The sequence below is a fragment of the Palaemon carinicauda genome, chromosome 26 (genome assembly GCF_036898095.1).
Source record: "Palaemon carinicauda isolate YSFRI2023 chromosome 26, ASM3689809v2, whole genome shotgun sequence".
Taxonomy (NCBI): domain Eukaryota; kingdom Metazoa; phylum Arthropoda; class Malacostraca; order Decapoda; family Palaemonidae; genus Palaemon; species Palaemon carinicauda.
This window is the reverse complement of record NC_090750.1, coordinates 38314577-38328026: the sequence shown is the minus strand read 5'-3', so window position 1 is coordinate 38328026 and position 13450 is coordinate 38314577. Positions and strand designations below refer to the sequence as shown.

The following is a 13450-nucleotide window of genomic DNA, read 5'->3' as shown; positions in this document are numbered from 1 at the left end:
GCCACATGGGCAATGTTATCAAGGTTTAATTTACCAAAATTACAGTATGAAGAATTTTTATTCATTTGTAACATTAATGCATGCATTAGTGTGATAGGCAGCTCTTTTAAAGGAAAAAAACAGGAAAGAACCAAGAATCTAGTGATATTAAAGATATTCAATTTATTGCACCATTCTTATAAACAAGAATTATTTTGAAAATAAAAACCTATTACTTTACCATATTCTACCCATTTATCTGTAGTTTTCAAAATATCTATCTCTAACAACTTAATTACCAAGAAGAGAAATCAAACCAAATGCCAATGGCATGCTGTAGACATAATATTAGTTTCCCATTGTACAATTTACTTAAGGATTTAATAATCTTAGTTGCCATGAAAACTGACTTGGTTTAAGTAGTATGGCATCCTAGATAATTTTCTAAATAGAAATTATTTCTTTATCCTTGCATTTATTTGATACTATTTGTAAAAATAAATATTTCGTAAAAGGAGGTATAAACATTTTCAACTATTATTCAAATCATTGCCAGTCAAATATGGCTAAATCATTACTTATCCTTTCACATAAACAATCCCACAGACAGGATAATATAGCATTGAAAAAGAAAATGATTATTCAACATTTCTTATATCGTTTAATCAGTTTTATGAGATGTGTCTAGACTACAGTACAATGAATGGTTTCCTAATCTATGGTACCAGAAGTAGTCTCATTTCATTTTCCTGGTGAATAGACTTTTGGGCCATTTGTATAGCATTCTTCTGTTTTTCCAACTTGATCTTAATGATGATGATATTAATCATCAAGTTTTTGAATTATTACCTGTTCTGGCACTATATACTGTACAAACCTTACGCTCTACATAGCAGTATTATATCAGCACTAGGCGAGATGTAACTACCCTCTGCTAGTTAGCAGGGGTAACCCACCACCCTGCTCACACCAGCACTAGTAAACAACCGTCACTTTTTATTTCGGAGTAGACGTTGTCTTACTCCTTAGCTAAAACCCAAAATAAATATTTATAATTATTGAACTTGCCTAAATGAAAAAAAAAAAAAAAATTCCTTTATCTTTTCCTTTTCAGGTGTGACTGCCCATGGGATCCTTAGGTATGTGGGCTTGTCCCTTGAAGGGTGCCGGTATGGCATATTCATGTTCGCTGAGGAGACGGATCCTTACGGTCTCTAACCTGCATGTAGGGGTCACTCTTGCGTGCAGGACTTTCGATGTCAATTGTATTGGGAGTGGTTGCCCTCCCAGTAGATGAGGTTTAGTAGGCGACGGAAGAAGGTGGCTTAGAGGAATTGTTCACCTTCAAAGTCAGCCTTGAAGGGGACGAAACCTCGCCCTCGATCTCCGTCGACTCGACCTCTCCACGATGACTCTGCTTGTTTGACTTCTCTGGGAATTGGACGAGTAAGAGTGGTGTCTGTGTGACTCCAGGACAACCTTGCATGTTGGTGGGCTTTGTTGCTTCCCCTAGAGAAGTAGCGCCGGCTGCCTCAGCACCGAAAACTCTCTCTGATGAAGCAGTTTGTATTCAGTGGCCTTCCTTGGGACTCATGGGTTCCACATGCAACAAAAGGTTGCAGGAGGTTTGGTGGTTGTGAGCGCAATGGAAGCAAACATCCTCCCCAAGGGTGGATTCCGATCTTCCCTCTCAAAACTCCGTAGGTCGCAGACCGAAAGAATCTCGTGCGCAATCGCCTGCCTGCACCTCAGCTTCTTCTGGCCCTGAAGTTTGCTCTGCTTCGACAGGCAGGCGTGAGCAGTAGCTGACGAGTGACTTGCCAGGGGATCCCTTTCTGGGGAACCCAGGGACTATCTTCGACTATGTTCCAAGGGTGGTTCATGGAGTTGATCTTTTGGCTTAGTTCGCTCAACCGGAAGCGAGATGAAGTGAGCTCTCTGTTCTTCACCAGGTATTGCGATCATCCCTAATAGGGGAAAAATCCTCTTCACCAACTTCTGTTCAGCAAGCTCCTCGCCCACAAGGAGATTTACTGTCAGGGGCAAAAGTTGATCATTACAACATGCCGTGCTCTAGTCTATCAGAGCACAGCTTTTCGGTTCTGGACGATGATGGTGGGAGACGATTGCTTGCGATCCCTCTTCCTCATTGTCTTGTCTCTGGGCAATGCCAAGGTTTTGCAAGCTTGCGCCTTTGGTTTCTTCTTCTCGCAAGGAAGAACCTGCTTCGCTATCTGTGCACAAACATTCAGCAACTGCCTGTTCTTTCTCTCCCTGTGGGTAAAGGAAGACAGCTCTTTTTTCTCCTGTTGGGATAAGGTGAGTAGGAGAGTTTCTCCTAAACATGCTAACAAGTGAATGCTCTCGCTAAATTCTAGCGGACGAGTTTATGTGCAGTGTCCCATTACCCTATCACTTAGCTAGGTGAGAGGGCAAGCTCTTCTGCCTGGAGAATGCGAACGCTCTACCTCTGCTATGCGTATTCTTTTTGTTAGCGAGTCTTTAATCAGAGCAAAGGCGAGTTCTACCTTTTGAGTGTGCAGTGCAGTAGATGAGCATACACAGGTAGACGAGCATACACAGGTAGACTACAGCTTACCTGCGCGAGTTGAGAAGGAGGGTACGCTTAAGCGCTCCTTATCAGCTTTTGCCTCACCAATGCTCTTCTTATAGTTGGTCTGCTTTGTGAAAGGAACAGCAAGTCTCCTCTCAAAAGAAGGTAGCTTTCCCTACACAGGCTGATCGTTCGGAAGGACGGGTTGACGGCGCTCACTTCCATAGGGAAGACGAGCACAAGAAAGGGCGCTAGCTGACATTCTCTTGACTTCTTCCTTTCCATGGCACTCCACCTAAGCCAAGCAAGCAGGCACAGTGGTCTCAATCAGGAACGATGCCATTCTCAAGAGACGTCCCTTGGTTTTTGGACTTGTGCCCAGGCAGTGAAGCAGGCGGTCTCAGGATCGACCGACAGTTCTTTCCCCGGCCATTTCTACCATCCCACTGGAATCCTCTCAGGACTGAGGGCCTGTTTGATCCCAGATGTGGTAGTAAGGCGAGACAGTCACCTCCTCTTGCACCTTCCAAACCTCAGGTGTCCTTTAGGTATCAGGAGTACCTGAAGACCAAGGCACCTACCCGCCAAGATCCTTGCTGGGAGATTTTAGATTTGATTACAGTCGTTCCTAAGAGAAAGAGGAGGAATCAGAGGGCAAACACTCCTCCACCATGGGATAATGTCCTTCCTAGGACAAGCAGAGGATTGAGGTGTCCGAGGGAGATCACTCTTACAGACAGACAGTAATAGGCTTTCGCCTATAGAGTTGAGCGAGTTGGATCCCTGAGGTTCCCCCCTTCTGCTCCCTCCGAAGGGTCATAGGAGGTAAGAGGAATAGACGAGGACAATCCCGCCACGGGAGGCATTTCCCCAGCCAGTCTAGGGGTAGGAGAATGCCTGAAGAGCAGATGGCAAAGGTGGATGCTCCATGGAGCCGAGCCTTGGTCAGTTTCTGTATCAAGAAAGAAATACATTGTCCTGTTCACAAACTCACCCCTCTCTGACCCTCCATCTAACGATGTCAGATTCTTACGCAAAGGGATCCACGAAGGAACAAACTCTACAGGCCGAAGTACAGACCATGCTAGAGAAGGGCCATCTCCAAGAGGTCCCAGAAGGGTCTCAAGGCTTCAACAATTGCTTATTTCTTATAGAAAAGGCATCTGGAGACTGAAGACCAGTCATCGATCTCTTGACCTTGAACACGTTTGTACATCAGACCCCATTGAAGATGGAGATGGCCCAGATGGTTAGACAAGCTGTCTGACCACTGGACTTCATATCATTAGACCACAAGGATGCGTACTTCCAGATCCTCATTCATCCATCCATCAAGGAAGTACCCAAGATTCATGTTAGGAGGAAAGATATACCAGTTCAAGGTGCTGTGTTTTGTCCTGTCCACAGCATCCCAGGTGTTCATGAGGGTCTAAGCCCTAGTGTACACCTGGGCACACAAGAACGGTATTCGTCTACTTCGATACTTGGACAATTGGCTGATTCTGACAGACTCGAGGGAGTTTATTCATATCCTTTACTCGGTTTAAGTACTTGTGGTCTGTTGTTGCAGCCAATGGTGGAGTGGAAGCAGATGTACGTGAGAGAGTGAATGAAGGATGCAAAGTGTTAGGAGCAGTGAAAGGAGTGGTAAAGAATAGAGGGTTAGGCATGAATGTAAAGAGAGTTCTGTGTGAGAAAGTGATTGTACCAACTGTGATGTATGGATTGGAGTTGTGGGGAATGAAAGTGACGGAGAGACAGAAATTGAATGTGTTTGAGATGAAGTGTCTGAGGAGTATGGCCGGTGTATCTCGAGTAGATAGGGTTAGGAAGGAAGTAATGAGGGTGAGAATGGGTGTAAGAAATGTTTTAGCAGCTAGAGTGAATATGAATGTGTTGAGGTGCTTTGGCCATGTTGAGAGAATGGTAAATGGCTGTCTGCTAAAGAAGGTGATGAATGCAAGAGTTGATGAGAGAAGTACAAGAGGAAGGCCAAGGTTTGGTGGATGGATGGAGTGAAGAAAGCTCTGGGTGATAGGAGAATAGATGTGAAAGAGGCAAGAAAGTGTGCTAGAAATAGTAATGAATGGCGAGCGATTGTGACGCAGTTCCGGTAGGCCATTTTACTTCCTCCAGTTGCCTTGGATGACCGTGGAGGTAGTAGCAGAATGGGATTCAGCTTGAGAAGATTCATCTGTGGTGGATAACAGGGGAGGGTGGGCTGTGGCACCCTAGCAGTACCAGCCGAACTCGGTTGAGTCCCTCGTCAGGCTGGGAGGAACGTAGAGGGGAAAGGTCCCCTGTTTTTCATTTGTTTGATGTCTGCTGCCCCCCAAAATTGGGGGAAGTGCCTTGGTATATACTGTAGATAGACTCCCTGGGCTATTTTTCCCTTATGGAGCCCTTGAGCTTATAGCATCCTACTTTTCCAACCAGGGTTTTGGATTAGCTAGTAATAATGATAATAATACATGACTGGGTGCTTTATCCCATTCACTTCTTGTAACAAGACTCCTCCTATGCTAATGTCACTGGCATTGATCTGTGAATTAAATTCATTGTTAAAGTCAGGTAACATTAGTACTAGCTCGTGAATCATTATGGGTTTAATTTATTGAAATATTCTATACACTCATCACTGAATATAAAACTCTGCACCTTCTTAAAGAGATTACTTATGGGAGCACTTTATTTCTAAAAAAAATTAATGACAGCTTCTGTTCCCATTTATTAGAAAGATCTTACCATGACCCACTTTATGACCTAAATAAGTGAATGATGTTTTCACAAATTTGCATTTCTTTAGATTTAAAAGAAGGTTTTCTTTTACAAGGGCTGCCAGGACTTTTGCTCGAGATCAAGGGATATATATAGATATGTATGAATATATAATGAGATTAATCCTCGTGGAAAAGGTGTCCCGCTGGGTCCGGGGAGACAACTGAGAGAGCCAGGGCTCATGAAAGCCTATCAGAGAAGGCGGACAGGGGAATCGAGGGTTAAACCCGTCGATGGCACAAGGAATAATCGAACTCGACATGGGAATAAACGAAGGCTACGTCCGGAGATCCCGTAAGGAATAATAATGTATGTGGAGTGCGGAACACCATATGAGCGGGGGTGGAGTAGCATGAATAAAATGTGTATAAATATGAATATACAGTACACAACATAAAAACCCAGACCGAGCCGGATCCCACCCGCCTACCGATGGCCAATCGAGACGGCGGGGAGAAACAGCAACGGAAGGGTAGGGGAAATATGAATAATAATGTATAACAATGTATAACAAGCCTCACACACGACAGAATCGGCCCGGGAACGAAACAAGGTGACAACAAGTGTCAACATCCCTGAGGGGATATGAAACAAAGGCTGATACCGAGCCTCTATAAGAGAGCGAGTGAAGACATCTCTGAGGTGGGGGTGTTGGGGCGGAGGGGGGGGGGTGAGGAGGCTAACAAGAGGGGCAGAAGAACAGGTGTACCAACCTGAACTAAGACCCATGACTAAGATCACGCGGAAAGACTAGGATGATAAACTGATAATAATAATATCACTAATATGGTAATACAGTATATGAAAAAAGGGAGGCATGCTGGATAACAATAATAAACGTAAAATAACCCAAAGGGGCGAACGGAGAGGCAGGGGAGACCAAGCTTAACAGCGAGGGAGAGACCGAGCTAGGCAGGGCTGCCAACATAACAAGGTGTCGGTGAGGTGGCGACAACAAACATAAAATAATAACTGCCTCGCGAAAGTCCCGACGAACTAAAATACTAGTAAAATAACGTATACGCTAATATGATCGCTACTACGAACGTGAAACGTAAAACGAAGTAAAACTAGTAACGCCCGAAGGCGACCAGGCATGCCAACCTAAATGAACAAGATATCGTAATATCATAAACTAGCTGTTAATATAATAACAGAAAAATACCATAGCATAAAATAACACGGGGTGTGTACCGTGGATACCCAGAAAGTTCAGGACGAGAAATACAGTGAATCCTCGTTTATCGCGGTAGATAGGTTCCAGTCGCGGCCGCGATAGGTGAAAATCCGCGAAGTAGTGACGCCATATTTACCTATTTATTCAACATGTATATTCAGACTTTTAAAACCTTCCCTTGTACGTAGTACTGTTAACAAACTACCCTTTAATGTACAGAACACTTAATGCATGTACTACAGTACCCTAAACTAAAACAGGCACAAATATTAAAGGTGATTTTATATCATGCATTTCCTAAACATGCTAAAAAGCACAATAAAAAATGGCAACCAATGTTTTGTTTACATTTATCTCTGATCATAATGTAGAAACAAACTGGAGGTAGAGCTTTGCTTATTACCCAGACATATTTCCCATACTTTTCCCTTAGAACTACATCACATCTTCCTACTTTAGATAGATAGATAGATATATATATATATATATATATATATATATATATATATATATATATATATATATATATATATATATATATATATATATATATATATATATATATGTATATATATATATATATATATATATATATATATATATATATATATATATATATATATATATATATATATATATATATATATATATATATGTATATATATGTATGTATGTATATATATATATATATATATATATATATATATATATATATATATATATATATATATATATATATAAATTTATATGTATACACATATACATACCTACATATATACATAAATACATGCATACATACATATATATATATATATATATATATATATATATATATATATATATATATATATATATATATATATATATATATTACTGTATATATATGGGTTATGGAAAAAAACCGCGAAGTGGTGAATCCGCGATGGTCGAACCGCGAAGTAGCGAGGGTTCACTGTAATCAGTATAGAAGACTGATTGCTAAGTGTCAAGAACGAGAGAGAGAGAGAGGAGGTAGCCAGCCAGCATGGCGGACCCAATGCGTGGTCGCGTAATATAAAAACTGAGATAATTGAATAACCAAGGGCAAGACTACCTCCGAAAACTCAAAACTCATAGATCTGGTACTTAACTTAGGTGGAGTAACAGTAGAATCCGTCATCCTGGGATAAATCCTGGGTAAACCAAAGGAAAACACACACCAACAAAAGAATAACAGCGTTCAAGCAGGTGCTATGAAAAGGAGTGACGTCACTAGCGTGGGTGGGCTCGTTCGTAGTAGCGATTAGAGTTGGGTTGTTGAACGGCTCCTCTCTGTTCGGGGATGTTGACAGGAGTTATCTAAATGGTGCGAGACCTCTGGTTGTGATTTATCACGCCCAAGTTATTTATACCGACACCTTATTAGGTGAGCGAGCCGGGTTCAACCTAGCATTCCTATACAATTTTTTCTCTGGTAAATTCATAGCAGTTATTACCTTAGAAATGATGTAAATGGAGCATTTCACTGGGCGGCACAGGTCAGAGCCCAGAAATAGATTTTTCCTACGTCAAAATCCCTTTTCTTTTACAATGGCTGCCAGGACTTTTGCTAGAATTTTCAAATGTTCTTCCTAAGCTTCTGAGAATATCACAAGATCATTAACCTTTTGAAAGTACTGACTACATTCTTGAAACTAAAAGGCATAAATCTGGGTTCATAACTACCGAATTGTGTTATAAAGTGGATATTTTCTGGGTCCGTTCACTCAAGAGATACTTGCCAATAACCTTTGGTCAAATGAAACTTTGTAATGACTTTGACATTTCCTGTGCTATCTAAGCAATTGTCAATCCTGGGAGAGGGGAATTATTTTGCTCAGTTACACTGTTTTCTTCTGAAGTCAGTGCACAGCCTATCGGATCCATCTTAATTTTCCACCAAAACTACTGAAGAACACCATTCATTTTCACTAGGAACTACGAAATTCTTATCTAGCATATACTTAATTTTCCTTTGTTCTGTAACCGAAATACAAACCACGCTATTTACATAGGGTTTACTTTTGGCGTAGCTGATATTGACGAGCCATTAGATTTTAACGAGGGTTTACTACCTCCGCGCTAGTTAGCAGGGGTAGGGGGAGGGGTGCTACCCCTCCCCCCCTCACACACCGGTGAAATGTCTCACTTCACTTTTGGCTCGGACGATGTACAGACATGCCTGTCTTCGTCCTCGCTTGGCATCCATTATTTGTTTTGTCTTTACTTAATCACTTACTTTTCTTATACTCAATATATATGTCAACATATTTTCGTGTTTATGTATATATTTGAGTATAGAAATCAGTAAGTTTCCTTTTCAGAGTTCGTGCTTGTGTGTGTAGTGTAAGATATCTCCGTGGAGCCCTCGGCTGTTAGGCCACCACGGTGTAATTTCATGGGTCGCGATCGAGTTTGACTACGGTCTCTCTCTCTCTCTCTCTCTTGAGGTCGTTCACCCTTTACTACGTTTTACCTTTACTACGTCTGGGTAGCTTCCTTCCCGTGTGGGTGGGGTTGCTACGCCGTACATTTTGTCTCAATTAGTTTATGAATCTAATTGTATTTGTTGTCTTTTCAGCTTTTTGTAGAAAGATTCCTTTCGGGGTTTTCGTTCTTTATTTAGTGAACATTCATATTTAAATTACATAATTACATAATTATAATTGTTATAATTCTGTGTTTGTTACAGCTCTCCTTCCGTGAGTGTAAGTGGTTTTGAGGGCACGTGCCTGTTGTGTAATTCTTGTGTTCTTTTCCCTCGGGATTCCTCTTCGGAGTCTTCCCGGGGGAATGAATGTTAACTAATGACTTTTGTTTTTTATTTTTCACAGTTAACGATCTAGTTTCGTTTGTGTAATGTGACAACGAAGCGAGCTGTCTTGTTGGGGCCTTGGGAGTCTGCTGTTGCTGCCTCCCCTATAGATCTTCGTCAGGGGTGTGTCTCCTTCTCCTGGAAGTGCTCCCGTGACGACTGACAGCTCTCCAGTTCATTTTAGAACCCTCAGGAGGCTCGCCTCCTTGTGTGGGTAACTTCCCTTCCGAGGGAAGTTTTCCCGTCCAGGCTTGAGTTTTTTCCCTTCGGGGGGAACTCCTCTTGCCTTCTTTTTATTCCTGGTCCTCCGGCGGTTATGCTCTTGGTGCTGAGCGACCGCTTTTGCAACCTTGCTCAAGGGGCTGAGCGGTTGCAAGCTCGGACCATGGAATTCGTGCGACTATGCTCTTGGTGCTGAGCGGTCGCACCTGCAGTTACGCTCAAGGGGCTGAGCAACTGCAGGAGCCCCTCTTCAGAGTATTGCTCTTTTTAGGTCACTGGCTGACCCGTCTCTTCTACGAAGTGTTCCTCTTTCGTTCGCGAGGGAGGACACTCATAGAGACTCCTCTTCGGAGGACTCTTCTGCTGTTGTTGCTGATGGCTCAGTTTCCTTCGGGGGGGCTTCCGAGCCCTACGATCTCTCCTGCGAGTGCTTCTTCCCCGGCGGGGGGGGGGGGGGGGTGGAGTTCACCACAGAGACTCCTCTTCGGAGGACTCCGTCTGCTGTTGTTGCTGAAGGCTCAATCCCCTTCGGGGGGCAGGTGAGCCCTACGGTCTCTCCCGCGAGTGCCTCTCCCCCGAGGGGGAGTGCACCACAGAAACACCTCTTCGGAGGCCTCCGTCTGCTGTTGTTGCTGAAGCCTCTGTTCCCTTTGGGGGCTGTTGAACCTACGGTCTCTCCTGCGAGTGCTTCTTCCCTGGGGGGGAGTTCACCACAGAGACTCCTCTTCGGAGGACTCCTCCTGCTGTTGTTGCTGTTGTTGCTGAGGGCTCAGTTTCCCTTTGGGGACAGCTGATGCCTACGGTCTCTCCTGCAAGTGACTCTTCCCCTCGGGGGAGGTCACGTTCAGAGACTCCTCTTCGGAGGTTGGAGGGTGTTGCACCTCTCCGAGGTCGTCTTCATCTTTGTTCGACGTTCTCTGCAGAGGACCCTCCTCGAGGAGTACCGACCGTTGCAGCTGCTATTCCTGCCAGACCTTCTAGTCTTCACCTCCGTTCCTGGACGCAGATGCGCAGTGGGCGCCAACACACCCTGTTTACAACGGGCACCGGTACCTTCGGGTCTAAGGGGCTTATTCCACAGTGTGGGTAAGTCCCTTAAGTGCCAGGTCTTTTCCTGCGCACCCGCGCGCAGTAGCGCTCTAGCGCTTGCCTGCTGTGGACCACGATCTCCGGTAGCTGAGTCTCGCCGTAGATCTTCTTCCTGCTCGCCAGTGCTCACCTGTACTGCTGACATCTGTGCGCCCTTTCCTGCTACGCGCCAATGGGCACCAATGGTTTTCCTGAACGCCCAGGATCGCCTGCTTGACAGCACGCATCAGCGCTCCCCTTCCTGATGCACCTGCGTGCCTTCTGATTAGCGCGATGCACGCTAACGTTCGCCCTCTCGCCCAAGATCTATCAGACCTGGGTGCAGGCAAGAAGTTTTCCTGTCGCCTTCTCGCCGTCAACCTTCTCTAGTCTCTTACGCGTCAGTGATCTCCTACGCGCCCGTGCGATTCATCGCCTGCGCGCTAGCGTTTTTAACGCACCACCGCTCGCCAACGCGCCATCGCTTGCTAACGCGCCATCGCTTGCCAATGCGCCATCGCTTGCCAACACGCCTTCACTCGCCTACGGTCCATCGCTCGCCAAGACGCGCCATCGCTCGTCAACGCGCCATCGCCCGCGTCATCGGTCTCCCGGCCGCCTGCGCTCGCCCTCGCGCCAGCGCGCCCATGTTCGCCTGCGCGCGAACCAACGATGTTCCATCGCGCCAGCGCGATTCTTGCCAGTAAGCCATCGCTCGCCAACGCGCTGTCGCTCGCCTACGTGCCATCCCTCGCCTGCGCACTATCGGATTCCGACCGCCAGCTCTCGCCCTTCCAACCACGATCGCCCTCCTCCTGCACTCCCTCGTGCACTTTCGTCTGCGTGCCCGCGCACGGGCGCTTCCACGTTCGCCTACGCGCGAACCATTGATTTACCATCGCGCGAGCGCCAGGGCGATTGCGACCGCGATTCCCGTCGGGGTTTCGCAACACGGGCAACCTGGCGAGTCTTCTGGAGCGCGTATTTCCGGAACACGGTCTTCACCCCGTAAACGCAGAGCATGGCACGTGCAAGAGCAGGAAGAATCTTCAGGGAGATCTGAGCAACATGAACCTGGTTTAGCCCTTCCTCCTCACCATTCCCTGGAAAGGTCTTGCCAGGGAGTTTTTCTTTCGAGATTTCTCCGTCGGGCAGGGGGTGACTGGTTTAGCCCTTCCTCTTCACCATTTCGTGGAAGAGGCTTACCAGGCCTTTCCCTCCCCGGTTGCGACCCGAGGTTTTGTACAAAGAAGCTCCAGGAAGATCATGGGTACTTTCCTTCTCTCGGGCTCAAGCACCTTTGCGTTCCGTCCCCAAGTTTCGAACTTGCGGGCAAACTCGATGTTGGAGCATTTAGACGCAGTGACCGAGGGCTTCCTCTTGGGAGTCCCATCCGTGGATGTTGACAAGCTCAGACACTCTTCCATCCTTGGGAAGAGCTTGTTTGAGCCCAAGGACAGAGAAATGGACAGCTGTTGTGCGGAGGAAGTTGAATCCCGTTTTCACTCCTCCAAGGCGCTTACTTCCAGACCCTGCAAGCCTCCGACGCCTCTTCATTCAGCCTCGTCAGCTTAGGTTATCGGAACCGGCTACGGCAGCTAAGACAAGGTGTGCAATAGCAGTCCCCTCCTGTCAGGGACAGGTAGGACGGGAAGTTCTCCCGGGGAGGCATAATCCTAGAGGGAGCGGCAGAGTTCACAAACTCTAGGATTGGCAACCCCCCTTGCTGGTCTCACGCTGGGGGGATGCCTAAGGTTACTCGGCCGGATAACAGCTTCCCGATGCCAATTCCTGCACAATCTCCGTGATCAGCCAAGGATATCGCGCCTCGCTCTTAACATCTCTCCTCCACTGTCAGCGAATCCAGTGTCGCTGAGCCTCTAGGCCATGGGGTCGGCAAGAGGTTTGCCCGTTGGGCAGAAGGAGCCATACTTTAGGAAAAGGTCCTTCATAGGGTCGTCGACGGCTTTCCCCCCGGCTTCTTCAGTTGATCCTTTCTTGTAGGAAAGCATCTGAGACGGGAGTTCCGTCGTCGACCTCTCAGCTCTGATCAAGTTTGTCGAACAAACTTCGTCCAGCGTGGAACAGCAGAGTCGATCAGACTGTTAACGAGACCGCAAGACTCCTTATGCCTTGGATCGGAAGGACGGGTACTTCCAGGTCCCATTCCATCCATCTTCCAGGAAGCACTTGGAATTCAGCCTAGACTACAGATGCACCTGCTTAAGATGCTGTGTGGCGATTCCGCCGCACATCGCAGGTTTTTACCAGAGAACTCTCCCTGCTTTCCTCATGGCCACTCAGGAGCAGGCTTCCGCCTCCTTCGCTTTTTGGAGGTCTGGCCAACTCCGGTAGTCTAGGGTTCAACCTTCTTCAACACCGGGACAAGCTTCCGGGACTTTACCAAGAGTGAGGGATCATGGTAATTCGCTAGGAGCCTTCTCTACTTCTGCCTCAACATCTGAAATATCTAGCCATGATATTGACGCCTTCTCCAAGCCTTCCCTTCAGTTGACTGTGGCAAGGCTGAGGAGAGTCGCAGAACCTTTTCTCAGTCAAGGAGAGCTTTCAGCCGACGGTCGCCTCAGGATAAGTTCCCTGTTAGGCGGCCCAAGTTCCGGTGGAATCAAAGCAACGATTAACCGGACTTTCTGGCCCCTATGGGACCAGCGGAATGATTAGACCTGTAATGGGGGTTGACCAATGGAACCTCTTGCATGGGAGTGGATATTCTCGTCCTTTCCCCGCATTTGATGCTGTTCTCGGACTCGTCAAAGAAAGGGGGGGGGGCATGTTCCGGTTCAGGCCTATGGTCAGGACCTGAAGGGTACCTCCTCAT

At 46.3% G+C, this 13450-nt stretch overlaps 1 protein-coding gene across 2 annotated transcripts in view; it reads left to right on the top strand.

Moving 5' to 3' along the window:
* The window catches only part of mute (muscle wasted), a 421459-nt gene that overhangs the window by 62859 nt on the left and 345150 nt on the right, over positions 1–13450 (top strand). The gene's annotated exons all lie outside the window — the stretch shown is intronic.